At 33.4% G+C, this 16,690-nt stretch overlaps 1 protein-coding gene across 2 annotated transcripts in view; it reads right to left on the reverse strand.

Moving 5' to 3' along the window:
• The window catches only part of LOC126705315 (diaminopimelate decarboxylase 2, chloroplastic-like), a 104,224-nt gene that overhangs the window by 81,096 nt on the left and 6,438 nt on the right, over nt 1-16,690 (reverse strand). The gene's annotated exons all lie outside the window — the stretch shown is intronic.

Here is a 16,690-nt window from a genome sequence, read left to right on the forward strand (position 1 = left end):
CTAATTTTTGTGTAAATAAAGCTTTTATTTTGAAGTAAAGTTGTGAGGTGGGCCTTTAACTTCGATAGGGAGTGTTGTGGGCTTTAAGCCTAATTCGTGAGATGAAGAATATATGGGCATTTCAAGCCCAACCTGTAAGCTAGTAGACATTTGTGCAGTGGAGAATGATTGGGCTTCTAATCCTATTTTGTGTAGTATTAAGCTTCAAGATTTTATTCTCGCCACAAAAACATAATCAAAATATTAAATAGCTAAACTATAAGATTAACTGTTAAATTACAGTGTCCATTACAATCAACTAAATATGTCTTAAGTAATAAAGAACAATTGACTTTTATTTTTTTCAAAAATGTAAAAGTCCCTAAGGCTAGGACTTTTTTGGGACTTAAACTACTTCGGCCCATGGTCCAATAAATTTTTTTTCTTAAAATTTTTGGTTTTATTTTTGCTGATGTAATGTGGGGTGCCTAATAAATTCATTAAATTGAGCCACTAGTCCTGAAAATCAAAAAGAGCCCTTAACACAGTTCAATGTTGGCTAGCTTATTGGATGGATACTAGTTGGTGGCTAGCTCATGGTTTGACTAGAAGAGCGATTAGAGCACAAATTAAGTCATCGGAGAATTTTACAATAGGCTAATTATTGTTGCACACAGCATATTACACACTTCAATACACACAGCCTATAAAATTATGTTTTGAAAACACAATTTTATCTTAATTGAGTTTTTAGAAAACACGATTTTAGCTCTGTGTCCGATACATACATGGTGTAACTATCACCATCATTTAGGGTCTGTTTGGATACCGCTTATTTTGCTAAAAATTGAAAACTGAAAACACTGTAGCAAAATAATTTTTAAATGCGTGAATAGTGCCGTGAGACCCATTTTTAATGAAAGTTTTGTTGAAAAAAGAAGTTTGTGGGTCCCGTGAACCGCACGGGACCCACTAGAACTCAGTTAATGCTCTTCTCAAAAAAAAAAAAAAAAAAAAAAAAGTGAAAACGCAGATGCTGATACTTTCATCAGTATCCAAACGCTACCTTACAAAATTATTTTAGTGTCTACCCATTTTGATGTTGAATTAAAGGTCCATATATAAAATTTAACATACCTATTTATAGGTCTAAACTTTGGATTGAGAGATTCAATATGGCGTCTATGATTAATTAAATTTAGGAGTGTAATTAAAAGCAATTCTCCGGGGAGTTTTTAAATATCCAATCTTGATTTTCGAATATAAGTTACACTAATCACAATTTGAAAATGCATCCCATTTGACTTGTAACGTGCTCAATTACGATTACTTAAATTTATCTTTGGTTTATTTAATAATCTAATTCTTATTATTTACTAAAGGATAAATATTAAATCATAAATTTTGGAGTTACTTGTATTAATATATATATATATATATATGTGTGTGTGTATATGTAGGGGCACGTTTTTTCAGGCCAGGTCCAAGATGCTCGTAACCTTAAACCAGTGAGCCCAATACAATGAATTTGTAGAGAGTGGGCCAAAGAGCTGGGCTTAGGTGTGTGAATGACGACCATCAGGGTGTTCCTCAAGGGCCGAGTTTAACAGAGGAAATTTGGTCCTCGGCAAGATCCGAGGAGCTTTTTCTGGTGCCTCTTGTGTGTTGGAGGTCTCCCTCCTTCGTTTCTCTTTACTCCCCTTTTTATAGTCGTTTCCTCCTCCTAACAAGGGTCCCTAGGGTAGGTACTTGTCCCATCAGCCCCTACCTTCAGTTGTTGGGAGTGGTTGTAAGGACAGAGAAGTATGGCTGTGTCAGGCGCAGGGTATTGAATGCAATAAAGGCAGTCTTCCCTTAGACGCTTCCGTTCTCTCTGTTATCTCTCCCTACTTTAGTGCTTTCCCTGCCCTATGGAACGATCCGTAGTCTCGCTACCGGTGATCTGTTACCTCTTTTACCCTCAGCTATATCCATCCGAGGAGGATTTCCCTATGGCCGAGGAGGGGTTTTTCCATGGGCTGGGCCCCTGGCCCAGTATAAATATTGAAATGGGCCTATTAGTCTTTTACCCCCCACAATATATATATATATATATATATATATAATTTTTTAGGTTAGTGACCCATAAAGTTATCGTTTTAACTTTTAAGTATAATTCTCATGCCATAATTTTATAAAATTTCAATTCTATACTTTTATTTTTTTTGAAATCCTTTTTCAATTTAGGACTAAAAATGTGGGTTTTTTTTTTGGGTAGGTATGGAATCGTGAGCCAGATCGTGTGATCACATAGGACTGTTATCCCACATCAATCCTAAACAATTCGAATTTGCAAGATTAAGACTTTTTGAAATATGATATTTTAACTCTAGCAAGATTTTTAGAACCCTTAAGACAAAGTTTTACGGCTTAATCACTTTTAATACTAAACTAACAACTTAGTTTCAATATACATGTTTAGCCAAGTTTCATATTGCAAGCAAGATAAAGAACAATCTAGAGCAAGTAAAGAACAATACGAAAATGCGGAAAATAAAACAAACCACATGAAAACACCAAGATGTGTTTTCAAAGAGGAAAACCCGATCAACTAAGGAAAAAAAGAAAAAAAAACCTCTTCGTCAACCACTCGTCGAAAAACTTCACCAGCATTAATAGTTGCAAAACATGGGTAACTATAAATCCCCCAAGCCTATATCTCCCTATGTAATGGAGCCCTCTAAGCTCCAACTAGCAACCAACTTCGTCAAGTCTTTTCTTCATCTAGTTTACTGGAGTCACCATCGTTGAGTTGCCAACGGAAAGTTACCAAAGGATTTGGATTTGATTTGGTTTCACTAAGTTTCTAGCCCTAAAACAAACTCACAACACTCAAGGTTTGGTGATGGAGGTGAAGGTTACACATTTCTCTCAAGGATATATCATTTGAGAGAGAAAAGGATAAGAGAGGATAAATAGATTTGTTTCTCTAGGTGAAGGCACTCTCTCACATACAAAAGGGCTAGGATGAAAAAAATGCTCTTTCTTATTTTTATAAGCTTAGTTCACACACTTATTTCCTGTTCACACATGCAAAGGGTGTAATTCTTGGCTTATATGATGTGAGCTAAAAGGAAGATCAGGATATGAACAAAGCAAACTACCAGCAGACATTTTGCAGCCTTATCACAAGCTTTTTGTCGCGAGATGGTCACCTTAGCAGTCTCTCTAGATCTTCTACCACGTGTCACTCGTGGACTATGTATGTCGCCTCCAAGTTGCGAGATCTCTAATTGATGCAGCTTTCCAATGTTAAGGAGAGGCTCAAGTCCCTAAATTACATTAAAGTCCCAAAAAGATACATTAAAATGAAAGAATAACTACAAATAAATTTGGCAAGAAATTAAGCCAACAAAAACATGGATTTTACAATCTCTCATTTTGGCTATTCTGTGACAAAACATCCCGAATACATACTCAAGACTTAAGTGTGAGTTAGAAACCTATAACCAACAAAAGACTCACACTTAAACTCTAAAGATTGAGACCAAACTTGAACTTAGAACTAAGCACCTGAAACACTTGCACAAGATATGTTAAACCGTACAGTTTAAAGCAAGTATAAAAGTAGGAAATAAGAAACAAGTACAATGCAATCAAGTAGATATGAAAAGATATGCATGAAAGCAACTTGACCAAACAACCAACAACCATAAAGAATATGGCTACAATGATCAAAAAAATAAGTAATAATCATCCAAATATGCAAGCAATTAAGTAAATCAACTATGGATAAGATGCAAGTTCAATCAAATACAAATACAATGCAAATGAGACATAGAAAACATAAATACCAAAAGATAATCCAAAGCACCATACAAGTAAAAATATATACGAAAGACAAACAACAAGTGTCAAGATATCTTATCCCCCTTATATATGCAGCTCTCCCGCAATACAATAAATGATAAGAGTTGCCTAAAGATGTCTCTCACTTTTTGTCACAAATGACAAAGGGATGAAGAAGAAGGAGAACAAGACTAATATGGGAATGAATGTATGATATGCATGAACAAGCTAATCAAGATATGTACGGATGAGTACAAACATACAAACCAAAAAAATGCACATGCAAGAATGCAAGACTATGCCATGAGCAATGGGCATGATAAAAGGGCACAAGATCAACTAAAAGAAAATTAATGATCAATTTTTCCAAAATGATGAACAACCCTATAAATGCCTAACCCCAAATTTTCGTGCTCATCATAACTCAAACAAAGACAAAACACTCACTTGAGAATTTTATCAAACATTTGGCATATTAGTATTCCCCCCCCCCCCCCTTTTTTTTTCATAATTTCAATTAAATATTACAAATATAAACTGCCTAGATAGATCAAGATACGATGTAAAGGTTTAAGATAAAATATAAGTTGTAACTTTTAAGTAATGTCCCGCTTCTTTTCTAACTTTTAGTAAAAAAATTTGGAAATATAGATTAGAAGGATGTGTTAGACATATTAGTATTTTCCCTTTTTTATTTTTTTCATAATTTCAATTAAATATTACAAATATAAACTACTTCTGTTGACTTGGTAAGATACCCATGTCTACATTCTATGGCACATAATTCCCGATCATGGGTTCTCCTCTTAAGTATTGCTTAGCCATAATGAAACAAAATGATATGTGTGGGGGTTTTTTCCCCGCACACTCAGCTCATTGTCCTCTTTGGGGAGTCAAGCCCGCAAGGATTTGTCCTCGTCCCCGAGTGTGGTCTTTGGGATTTTCACCTCTTTGAGGCTTGACACCCTTAGTCCCACATCGGTTAGAGAAGCGCCACACGCATGCCTTATAAGCCCTTGGAGCAAGGCATGGTGTACCACTCAGCCACACATGTGTGATGAGTGGTACACCATGCCTTGCTCCAAGGGCTTATAAGGCATGCGCATGGCGCTTCTCTAACCGATGTGGGACTAAGGGTGTCAAGCCTCAAAGAGGTGAAAATCCCAAAGACCACACTCGGGGACGAGGACAAATCCTTGCGGGCTTGGCTCCCCAAAGAGGACAATGAGCTGAGTGTGCGGGGAAAAAACCTCCACAATATGTATGACCATTATTGGTAGCATTAAGAAGTCAGTTATCAAATATTTGTTGCCTCTACATATCAAACTTTTCTTGCTTTCCCATACAGAGGCCTGGATCTCTGACGAAGTTAATGTGAATATAGTGGCTGCTAGTTGCTACAAAGCAAACACGAGCTCAAAGACGAAGGAGGCAATGTTTGGTTTCAATTTTGAAAACCGGACTACTAGAATAACTACAAAAATGAACGGTTTGAACTCTGAAGTATAGAAGTCCCAATTGCATGTTGGAACATAAAGTGATCAATAATTTAAATAATTCTTTATAATAATAAAAAATTGCTTAATTTACTAAAAACATGTCCAAAAAGTAAAATTTCAATTGATAGAAAATTAGAAAATTAGAAACTCAAGCAAGGTCGTTTATAAGAAACAATCGAATACCAGTGAAACACTGGACCTTGCTATAATATTCAACAGGTAGAATAGAAATTGACCAGGTTTTATATAACTCATTGGTAGCATATAATGCTTAGATTCTGAGGGTTGTAAGCCAATTAAGCAATAGCATGTGTAAATCAAAATAAGTGCAAAAAAGACAAGCCCGCAAGAATTTTAACCAAATGATCAGAATCACAACATGCAACATACTGACTACCCAATTAAGCAATTATACAACAAAAACTTCAATGATTTATAAACCCAAAAAAAAAAAAAAAAAAACCCAAAAAAAACAGGAATTGGAAAATTTTTAAGCAAGTTCAAAACATAAAAAAGCTTCAAAATCACAGAAGCTACTATTTAACACAATATAATCCACCAGCTGCCTGCTCATGAGTAGAGACTTAAACGGAAACCTCCAATTACTCTTTATATCATGGGAAACAAGCTGTTGGTCATTGCGACTCTTCATTGGAGCAACCTTACCAATGAATTCCACAAATTTCACACCATGACTCCGGTTAGAGAAAAAGAAGTCGATACATTGTTCCATCTGCTTAATCTTTATGGTGATAGCAGCAGCACCGTGCTTCAGAATTAGCTTCTCCAAATAAAAGAAAGTACGCCTGTGAGAAACACGTTGGCGCAGTTGCACTGCTGCAACCCACTAGTCAAGATTGGCCTGAACTCTTGAACATGATTCACACATGTGCTCTTGCTGAACATATTCAACCACATACGATTGTTCAAGTATTGCTCCATTAAGAACCTCTTTCTGAACTTTCAATTTGACCTTGATCTTCTTTGAATGGGGTTCAATCCAAATGAATTCCGCATGTACCAATCTTACCTTGTTCAAATTCTTCAGCCTCTTCACACAGAATGTCAACAGCTCTTTTGATTCTAATTGGGCTTTGATCCAACTTCTTGGTGGCTACAAGTAGCTGTTGCACTCAGGGCAATGATTTATGATCACATGCTTTTGTAGACCTTTTGTGATGTCAACTTCAGAGCGCAAACACTTTACGTACATATTGGTAGCATTCGGTGCCATTGGAATACCGCATTTGCAACATAAAACAGTAACAACGGTTTGAGGAACCACAAACATACCTGCTTCCTTTGCCATGGCTGGTGATTGTAACAATAAAATTTCATAAAAAGTAAGTACTTTAAGGTTAAGGACAAGAAGGACAAAAACAAGAAAATAAATACATAAATAAATCTGTATAGATCAAGTATGGCTTCACAATTTAATCACATATACTTATAATAAGACAAAATTAAAATCACATGACAAAGATTAACTGTAAAATAAACAATTGTATCTCTTGCATAGCTAATTTATACAGAAATATTTGTTTATCACAGATTACAATTTCTTTTAGTTCTTTATGCACAAAAAAATTATAAAAATACAAAAGAACTCCATTGACTATAGATAGAATATAATTCTGGACTTTGCAAGTGAAACTAACCCTTATAAATGGGTTGGAATATTTGCTAGATCTTTATGGACATAATGTAGCCAAATTCTAAGTTTGTTCCTCTAGTCTACATACTTATTTTATTGGGAAAAAAGGTCTAAAACTCAGAGGGATCCATGGAGGAGAACAATTGACAAGTTCTAGTAAATTTAAGAGTAAAAGAGCTGATATCAAGCATAATCAAAATTTAGCAAAACAATAAATTAGACGCATTCAGAGAGACATCAAGTTATCAGTTAAAACAAATTCATCAAATGATCACAAACAATTAGAAAACCATTATGCAAAAACAAAAACATTCTTACTAGTTATATAACAACAAGAATTAGACCAAAACTATCGCCCTCATCGTGCCACCACCAACATAGCTAGATATTACCAAATTAGATTGTAATAAGCTAATGCACCAATCAATTTGCTTTAAAAGATCACAACCATATACAACAAATTTTCCAAAGAACACTCAACTTTGTTAACAACCAACTCATATATATTTGCATGAAGAATCTGAAATTGTTGCATCTATGAATGAAATCTAAAAGAACCCATTTCCACCAAAAAAAAAACATGGTCTTGCTATATTAGTAACATCATATAAACAAAACAAAACGAAATAAAAATCCTAAATTTATGCCTCTGTGAATTAATCTAGAAGAACCCATTTCAGAAAAAGCCATGTTTAAACAAATTACACCAAACCCATTTTTGTGAAAAGCTATATCAAAAACATAATCATAAACAACAAACCCAACTCTTTCGTAGCTCTCCTCTCTCTTATTTACAATCAAAACAGGGTAACAGAACTAAAAGGTGTAAGTACTTGTGGAATTAGAGAAGGGAGAGAGGTTTACCGGCGGTGTTACGGGGGACCGGTAGTCGGTGTAGTAGCAACTGAGAGACAAGAGAGAGAGGGTTCTGAGTTAGGTTATGTGAAAAGTGAAAACAATCATTTATAATTTTGTGACAAAACTGTGAGTTAAAAACCTATAACCAACAAAAGACTCACACTTAAACTCTAAAGATTGAGACCAAACTTGAACTTAGAACTATGCACCTGAAACACTTGCACAAGATATGTTAAACTGTACAGTTTAAAGCAAGTATGAAAGTACGAAATAAGAAACAAGTACAATGCAATCAAGTAGATATGAAAAATATGCATAACAGAAACTTGACCAAACAACCAACACCCATAAAGAATATGGCTACAATGATCAAAACAATAAGTAACGATCATCCAAATATGCAAATAATTAAGTAAATCAACTATGGATAAGATGCAAGTTCAATCAAATACAAATACAATGCAAATGAGACATAGAAAACATAGATACCAAAAGATAATCCAAAGCACCATATAAGTAAAAATATATACGAAAGACAAACAACAAGTGTCAAGATATCTTATCCCCCTTATATATGCAGCTCCCCCGCAATACAATAAATGATAAGAGTTGCCTAAAGATGTCTCTCACTTTTTGTCACAAATGACAAAGGGATGAAGAAGAAGGAGAACAAGACCAATATGGGAATGAATGTATGATATGCGTGAACAAGCTAATCAAGATATGCAAGGATGAGTACAAACATACAAACCAAAAAAATGCACATGCAAGAATGCAAGACTATGCTATGAGCAATGGGCATGATAAAAGGGCACAAGATCAATTAAAAGAAAATTAATGATCAATGTTACCAAAATGATGAACAACCCTATAAATGCCCCACCCCAAATTTTGGTGCTCATCGAAGCTCAAATGAAGACAAAACACCCACTTGAGAATTTTATGAAACATTTGGCATATTAGTATTCCCCCCCCCCCCTTTTTTTTCTTCATAATTTCAATTAAATATTACAAATATAAACTGCCTAGATAAATCAAGATACGACGTAAAGGTTTAAGATATAATATAAGTTGTAACTTTGAAGTAATGTCTTGCTTCTTTTCTAACTTTTAGCAAAAAAATTTGGAAATATAGATTAGATGGATGTGTTAGACATATTAGTATTTTCCCTTTTTTTTTTTTTCATAATTTCAATTAAATATTACAAATATAAACTACTTCTATTGACTTGGTAAGATACCCATGTCTACATTATATGGCACATAATCCCCGATCATAAGTTCTCCTCTTATGTATTGCTTAGCCATAATGAAACAAAATGTATGTATAACCATTATTGGTAGCATTAAGAAGTCAGTTTCCAAATATTTATTGCCTCTACATATCAAACTTTTCTTGCTTTCCCATACAAAGGCCTAGATCTCTGACGAACTTAATGTGAATATAGTGGCTGCTAGTTGCTACAAAGCAAACACGAACTCAAAGATGAAGGAGACAATGTTTGGTTCCAATTTTAAAAACTAGACTACTAGAATAACTACAAAAATGAACGGTTTGAACTTTGAAGTATAGAAGTCCCAATTGCATGTTGGAACATAAAGTGATCAATAATTTAAATAATTCTTTATAATTAAAAAAAAAATTGCTTAATTTACTAACAACATGTCCAAAAAGTAAAATTTCAATTGATAGAAACTTAGAAACTCAAGCAAGGTCGTATATAGGAAACAATCAAACACCAGTGAAACACTGGACCTTGCTATAATATTCAACAGGTAGAATAGAAATTGACCAGGTTTTATATAACTCATTGGTAGCATATAATGCTTAGATTTTGAGGGTTGCAAGCCAATTAAGCAATAGCATGTGTAAATCAAAATAAGTGCAAAAAAGACAAGTCCGCAAGAATTTTAACCAAATGATCAGAATCACAACATGCAGCATACTGACTACCCAATTAAGTAATTATACAACAAAAACTTCAATGATTTATAAACCCAAAAAAAAAAAAAAAAAAAACACACAAAAAGTGAAAGTACCGGCGGAATTAGAGAAGGGAGAGAGGTTTACCGGTGGTGTTAGGCGAACCGGCAGTCGGTGTAGCAGCAGCTGAGAGGCGAGAGAGAGAGGGTTCTTAGTTAGGTTATGTGAAAAGTGAAAACAACCATTTATAATTTTGTGACAAAACTGTGAGTTAAAAACCTATAACCAACAAAAGACTCACACTTAAACTCTAAAGATTGAGACCAAACTTGAACTTAGAACTATGCACCTGAAACACTTGCACAAGATATGTTAAACCGTACAATTTAAAGCAAGTATGAAAGTAGGAAATAAGAAACAAGTACAGCGCAATCAAGTAAATATGAAAAGATATGCATGAAAGCAACTTGACCAAACAACCAACAACCATAAAGAATATGGCAACAATGATCAAAACAATAAGTAATGATCATCCAAATATGCAAGCAATTAAGTATACCAACTATGGATAAGATGCAAGTTCAATCAAATACAAATACAATGCAAATGAGACATAGAAAACATAGATACCAAAAGATAATCCAAAGCACCATACAAGTAAAAATATATACGAAAGACAAACAACAAGTGTCAAGATATCTTCTCCCCCTTGTATATGCAGCTCCGTCGCAATATAATAAATGATAAGAGTTGCCTAAAGATGTCTCTCACTTTTTGTCACAAATGACAAAGGGATGAAGAAGAAGGAGAACAAGACTAGTAAGGGAATGAATGTATGATATGTAAGACCAGTTTTCGACCTTATCTTTCCAATAAAATGATAATATAAACTAGAAGAACAAATTTAGAATTTGGCTATATTATGGCAATGAAGATCTAGCAATTATTCCAACCCATTTATAAGGGTTAGTTTCACTTGCAAAATCCAGAATTATATTCTATTTATTTTCATAGAAGTTCTTTTTTTTTTTTAAATATTTTTTTATGTCTAAAGAAATAAAAGACATTGTAACTTGTGGTTTGTTTGGTCTTGTTGCTCTGTTTGAAATAAATCGAAAAACAGCCACAAAATCCTGAGAAACAAAAATCAAATAATCAAAAAAAAAAATTTGAAAGAGAAAAAAATCAAACCTTTCGGCGTAGCTAGCGGTGAGTTTTCTCTCTGTCTCTCTCGATTTGGGGCTGCTGAGTTATTAGGGCAATAATAAATAAACGCTGAAAGCAAATGATTTTTTGGTTTTTGTTTTTTTGGGTTTCAGTTAATGGGTTTGGGTCTCTGGGCTGACTTAGTAAAGTAAAGACACCGGGCTAGGCTCAAAATTAAAGGCCCAATAGCAAATAATTAAAAATAAAAGTCGCAAATTAGCCATGTAGGGGAACCAATTGTTTCTTTTACAGTTGATGTTTGTCATGTGATTTTAATTTTGTCTTACCATATGCATACGTAATTAAATTGCAAAGTCATACTTAATTTATACAGTAAATGCTTTATGGTTAAGGACAAGAAGGACAAAAACAAGTATGACTTTTAAATAAATACATACACAAATCTGTATAGATCAAAATTATTGCCTTCAGCGTCTAACCGCCTACATAGTTAGATATTACCAAATTTGATGAGAATGAGTTAATGCACCAATCAATTTGCTTTAAAAGATGATCACCACCATATTTAACAAAATTTCCAAAGAACTCAACAACTTTGTTAACAACCAACTCATATATTTGCACGAAGAATATGAAATTGCTGCATCTATGAATGAAATTTAAAAGAACCCATTTCCAAAAAAGCATGGTCTTGCTTTATCAGTAACATCATAAATAATTGGACATGAATGTGCTCATTTGCATTTAAAAAAATAAAAATCTTAAATTTTTGCATCTATGAATTACTCTAGATGAACCAATTTTATAAAAAGTCGTGTTCAAACAAATTATACCAAACCCATTTTGTGAAAAGCTCTAACACAAACATATCCATAGATAACAAGCCCAACTCTTTGATAACTCTCTCTTTCTTTTATTTACAATCAAAATCGACCAACATAACCAAACAAACCACAAAATTTGACATACATCAATACAAAGCTACAAAATCTTGAGAAACTAAATGAAAAAAAAAAAAAAAAAAGTTTTTGAAAGAGAAAATAATCAAACCTAGTATGCTTTTGACGTAGCTAGCCGTGAGTTCTCTCTCTCTCTCTCTCTCTCTATTTGGGACTGCTGAGTTATTAGGGCAATAATAATGTTGAAAGAAAATATTCTTTTTTTGGGGTTTCATTTTATGGGTTTGGGTCTTTGGGTTGGCTTAGTAAAATAAAGACATCGGACATTAACATTTTTGCCTCAAAATTAAAGGCCCAACAACAAATAATAAAAGAAAAAGGTCACAGTCCTACAAATTCAAATTGTTTAGGATCGATGTGGCATAACGGTTCTATTATGCGATCCCGCTATTTGACTCACGATTCCATAAATATGAAAAAACACTCACTTGAGAACTTTATCAAACATTTGGTATATATAGAATATAAACCAACATATGAACAATGGGGAAACACATTAAAAACATGCCTAAATACATGCAAAGATATCTCAAAGGGCCAAAAACAACTCAAATCCAACAATAACACACCAAACAAATCAAAAGGTTTACCGTAAATATGGAGTTTTTAACCAAGAAACCCAACATCTCAAAAAATGAACTCTAACTCTTTAAAATGAAACCCATAAATTAAAATAAAAAAGAGAGATTAGAAATACTTTAAAATGATGTTAGGAATTATGAGTGATTAAAAATAAAAAATGTCAAGCTTGGGTGACTTGGAACAAAAAGGAGACAAAATAAAAGTGAAAAACATGTTTTTGTGTCACTTTTTAAAAACTAATTTTTCTAGAACACGACCAGGTCACCTGTAGGTCACCAATAGGCCACCAAATCATTATCTTTCAAGTGATCAAATACTTTTGAGCTCATAAATTGGACCTAGGTCACACCAAGTCACAAAATGGATGTGAAAGCACTAAAACACTTGTTTTTTAGCACAAAACACATGGTTTGAAAACGAATTTTGAATAAACATTCAAGGGCACTTTAAAAACATTAAAACAAGATTTAAAACGTTTTGATTTCTCCAAGATAAGATCAACAACAATCACAACATATTTGATCTAGTACAATCAAACAAATGAGATAATGCACTACAAGAACTATTAACTTGTATGTGGTGTGTGAGTGAAAATTTAGATAAGACCATCAAAAGATGTATGGCTATATCAAGCACTTATTCATTCAATTCATACAAAGATGATCAATAAAGTAGACAATCTCCAACAATAACACAAAGTAAAGAGTATGTAACTCTCACATAGACATTTGAGAAACTTTGAACAAGAAAGAGAGATACATATTGAGGTAAAATCTTTTGCATAGAAGTTGAAGCACATTCATGATATAAGTGCATATAAGATAGATGTCTTTGACAAACGTTTTCCTTTGAGCATACATACTCATAGGCTCTTACATATTTTTGCTCTTTTGAGCATAGCTTAAAAAGGTTTGTTGGAGAGATGCGGTGTATTACCTATTTCATTCATTGAACACCAGCTTTTTAAGAAGAAGAATTTAAAAAATGTTTGTGAGAGATACATATAAGGTACTTTTCTCAACAATTAAATATGAGTCTAAACAAATCAAAAACAATTAATTATTTGTTATTAAGTCTTTAATAATGAGCCCCAAATGTTAGTGCACTGTGTCTTTATTTTACTAAGTAAGCCCAAGGACCCAAATCTATTAAATGAAACCCAAGAAAACAAAAAAAAAAAAAAAAAAAAAAATTGCTTTCAACGTTATTTATTATTGCCCTAATAACTCAGCAGCCCCAAATAGAGAGAGAGAAAGAGAGAACTCATCGTTAGCTACGTTGAAAGTATGCGAGGTTTGATTTTTATTTCTTTTTAATTTTTTATTATTTAATTTTAGTTTATCAAGATTTTGTGGCTACGTATAGATGTATCTAAAATTTTGTGGTTTGTTTGACCTTGTTACTCTGTTTTGATTGTAAATAAGAGAGAGGAGAGCTATTAGTGAGAGAACTCACCGCTAGCTACGTCAAAAGCATACGAGGTTTGGTTTTTATTTATTTATTTATTTTTAGTTTGTCAATATTTTGTGGCTATGTATAGATGTATCTCAAATTTTGTGATTTGTTTGGTCTTGTTGCTCTGTTTGAGATAAATAAATAAAAAAGCCACAAAATCTTGAGAAACAAAAATCAAATAATCGAAAAAAAAAATTTGAAAGAGAAAAAAAAAAAAAATCAAACCTTTTGGCGTAGCTAGCGGTGAGTTTTCTCTCTGTCTCTCTCGATCTGGGGCTACTGAGTTATTAGGGCAATAATAAATAAACGCTGAAAGCAAATGATTTTTTGGTTTTTGTTTGTTTGGGTTTCAGTTAATGGGTTTGGGTCTTTGGGCCGACTTAGTAAAGTAAAGACACCGGGCTAGGCTCAAAATTAAAAGCCCAATAGCAAATAATTAAGAATAAAAGTCGCAAATTCGAATTGTTTAGGATCCATGTGGAATAACAGTCCTATGCAAACTTAAACAGAGAGGCAAAATCTAAACAATTTTTTTTTTTTTGAGAATAAAATTTATTTTATTTTCAGAGAGTTTTAATCTATGGTCTTTTTAGCTAATTCTAACAAACCATAATCTTGGGCATATGTCATAGATCTTTCAATTGACTTTAGTCTTCTATCAATTTCTTCCTTTAAGCTATTACTCTTCTTGGAATTATCCTTCTCTTCTTTGTTGACTAAGTTTACCAAGCTGTCATTTTCTTTTTCTTTCCTTATTATGTCTTTTTCTTTTTCTATGTCCAACTTCATATGTATAGTTTGTATTGAACTAGTTTCTTTATTGTTTTGTCTTTCCATTCTTTCCATTTGTATGCCCTTAATGATTACTCTTTTATCATCAAACCAAGACAATAATTGATTCTTGATGTAGGCGGGGATTGAATCCTAGATCTTTTATACAACTATCAGAAATTTTACCAGTTAAGCAAACTACAACCCACGTAGATTAACTAAAATCAAAATGTAATGCAAATAAAATTGATATTGATTTCCATGTAAAAAAAAAAAAAAAAAAGCAAATAACTTTTCCACCAAAGAAATGCTTTACATTGTTTGTGACTATGAAACTTATCGGCGATGTTACGGTGAACTGGCAGGGGGTTAGGCGTTGCAGCAGCTAAGAGGCCAGAGAGAGTCGAGTGTTCTTATGAGTTAGATTATGTGAAAACTGAAAACAACAGTTTATAATTTTGTAACCCCAAAAGTAAAACGACGTCGCTATACTTTTTTTTATTTTTTATAAAAAGATAGCCCTGTGAAACGCGCCGTTTCATTAAGTCTTATAGGGACCATAGCGTCCTCATCTTATAGGAACCATAGCGTCCTCGTCTTATATGCGGGGTTGTTTTTGCTTATACTCTATATCTATATATATATATATATATTCTTGGTTCATCAAGATTTAACTAATGTTGTTCTATCCATAAACTTTTAATCTACTTCCAATGAAGAAGGAGAGTTTAAAGGAGTTTCACTGTAAAAATTAGTCCAAATTATGTAGCTAGGAAGGATATATAGTTAGCATCATAAGTGCAATACTGGGTAGTAGCCGAACATGTGCTGAGCATAATGAGTACAATGAATTAACATTTCGCTTGTTAGAATTCATGGTCATGCCTGTCAACTTTACAGAGGTCTGGAAGCTGAGTGTAAAAATTTTCAGTAGGGGTATCCATGGACTGTGGTCGAAAGCATAAAAGTTTTATGGACAAGTGTAAGCTGCTATTTTCATCTCAATGACATAGCGAAAGAAATTGCATACGATGCTCTGCCATCCCCACTTTTGTGATACTGATTCCCATCTCTATAGCCGCCTTTTTATCCAACAAAGATATTCCATTCAGGCTCTCTCTAGATAGGTAAACGAATTAATGGCCATTTGTGAGAGCGAATTTCAATTCAGAGATCGGAATAGAATCTCTCGTCAATAAGTGGCTAGTGCTGGATTGTGCTGCCTTTACTTTTTCACTGCAGGATTCACTTTCCTCCCCTTTTTTTTTCGTAGCAATAGAATACTTTCTAATTCAGAAAATAACATTTCAATTTTAGTTGCAAAGAGAGACCATATAACTGAGTTTGAAGTAAAAGTTGGAACGCAATAACACACTATATTCAAGATGAATGAGCCCGATCTCATTAACTATCCTCCAATTATCCATTGCAAGGATTTTGAGAATGTCTAGCATGCCTTCCACAGGAATTTGGTACCACACTCGATGTCAATGGATCACCTTTTTTTTTTTAGGCTGATGGTATTGCTAATGGAAACACACTCCAATTTCAACTGTCTAACAAATGTCATTCTTATCCAGATGCTGTATTTTTGAACTTGTTTAACATCAGCTTATAAGCTTTTAGCTTTTATGTACACTTTTTTAAAACCTTATTTATTTTTTCCCACATTTTCTTATTTTTTTCAACATACAAGTTTACTTCAGCTATTCCTAAACAGACACCAATGGAAATGTGTTTGTCACTCTGATACAAAAACTTGTCTATGGGTAAGTAAATAAAAGAAAGAATAACAAAAATCATGGAAAGATGCATCATTAAACCCACATATATGAGCCATGAACAAACAAGTGGCTGTTACAACTGGAAATGATATATAATTTTGGACAAAACTTAAGTATAGTTCTTTAGGTATTGTACATTCTATTTCTTAATTAAATTCAAACACATAGTTGCTAACTAATTGGAGAATCTAATATACCGCACCTATTTTAAATGTACTTCAGTTTTACAC

This window comes from Quercus robur, chromosome 11, assembly GCF_932294415.1.
Source record: "Quercus robur chromosome 11, dhQueRobu3.1, whole genome shotgun sequence".
NCBI classification, from domain to species: Eukaryota; Viridiplantae; Streptophyta; class Magnoliopsida; order Fagales; family Fagaceae; genus Quercus; species Quercus robur.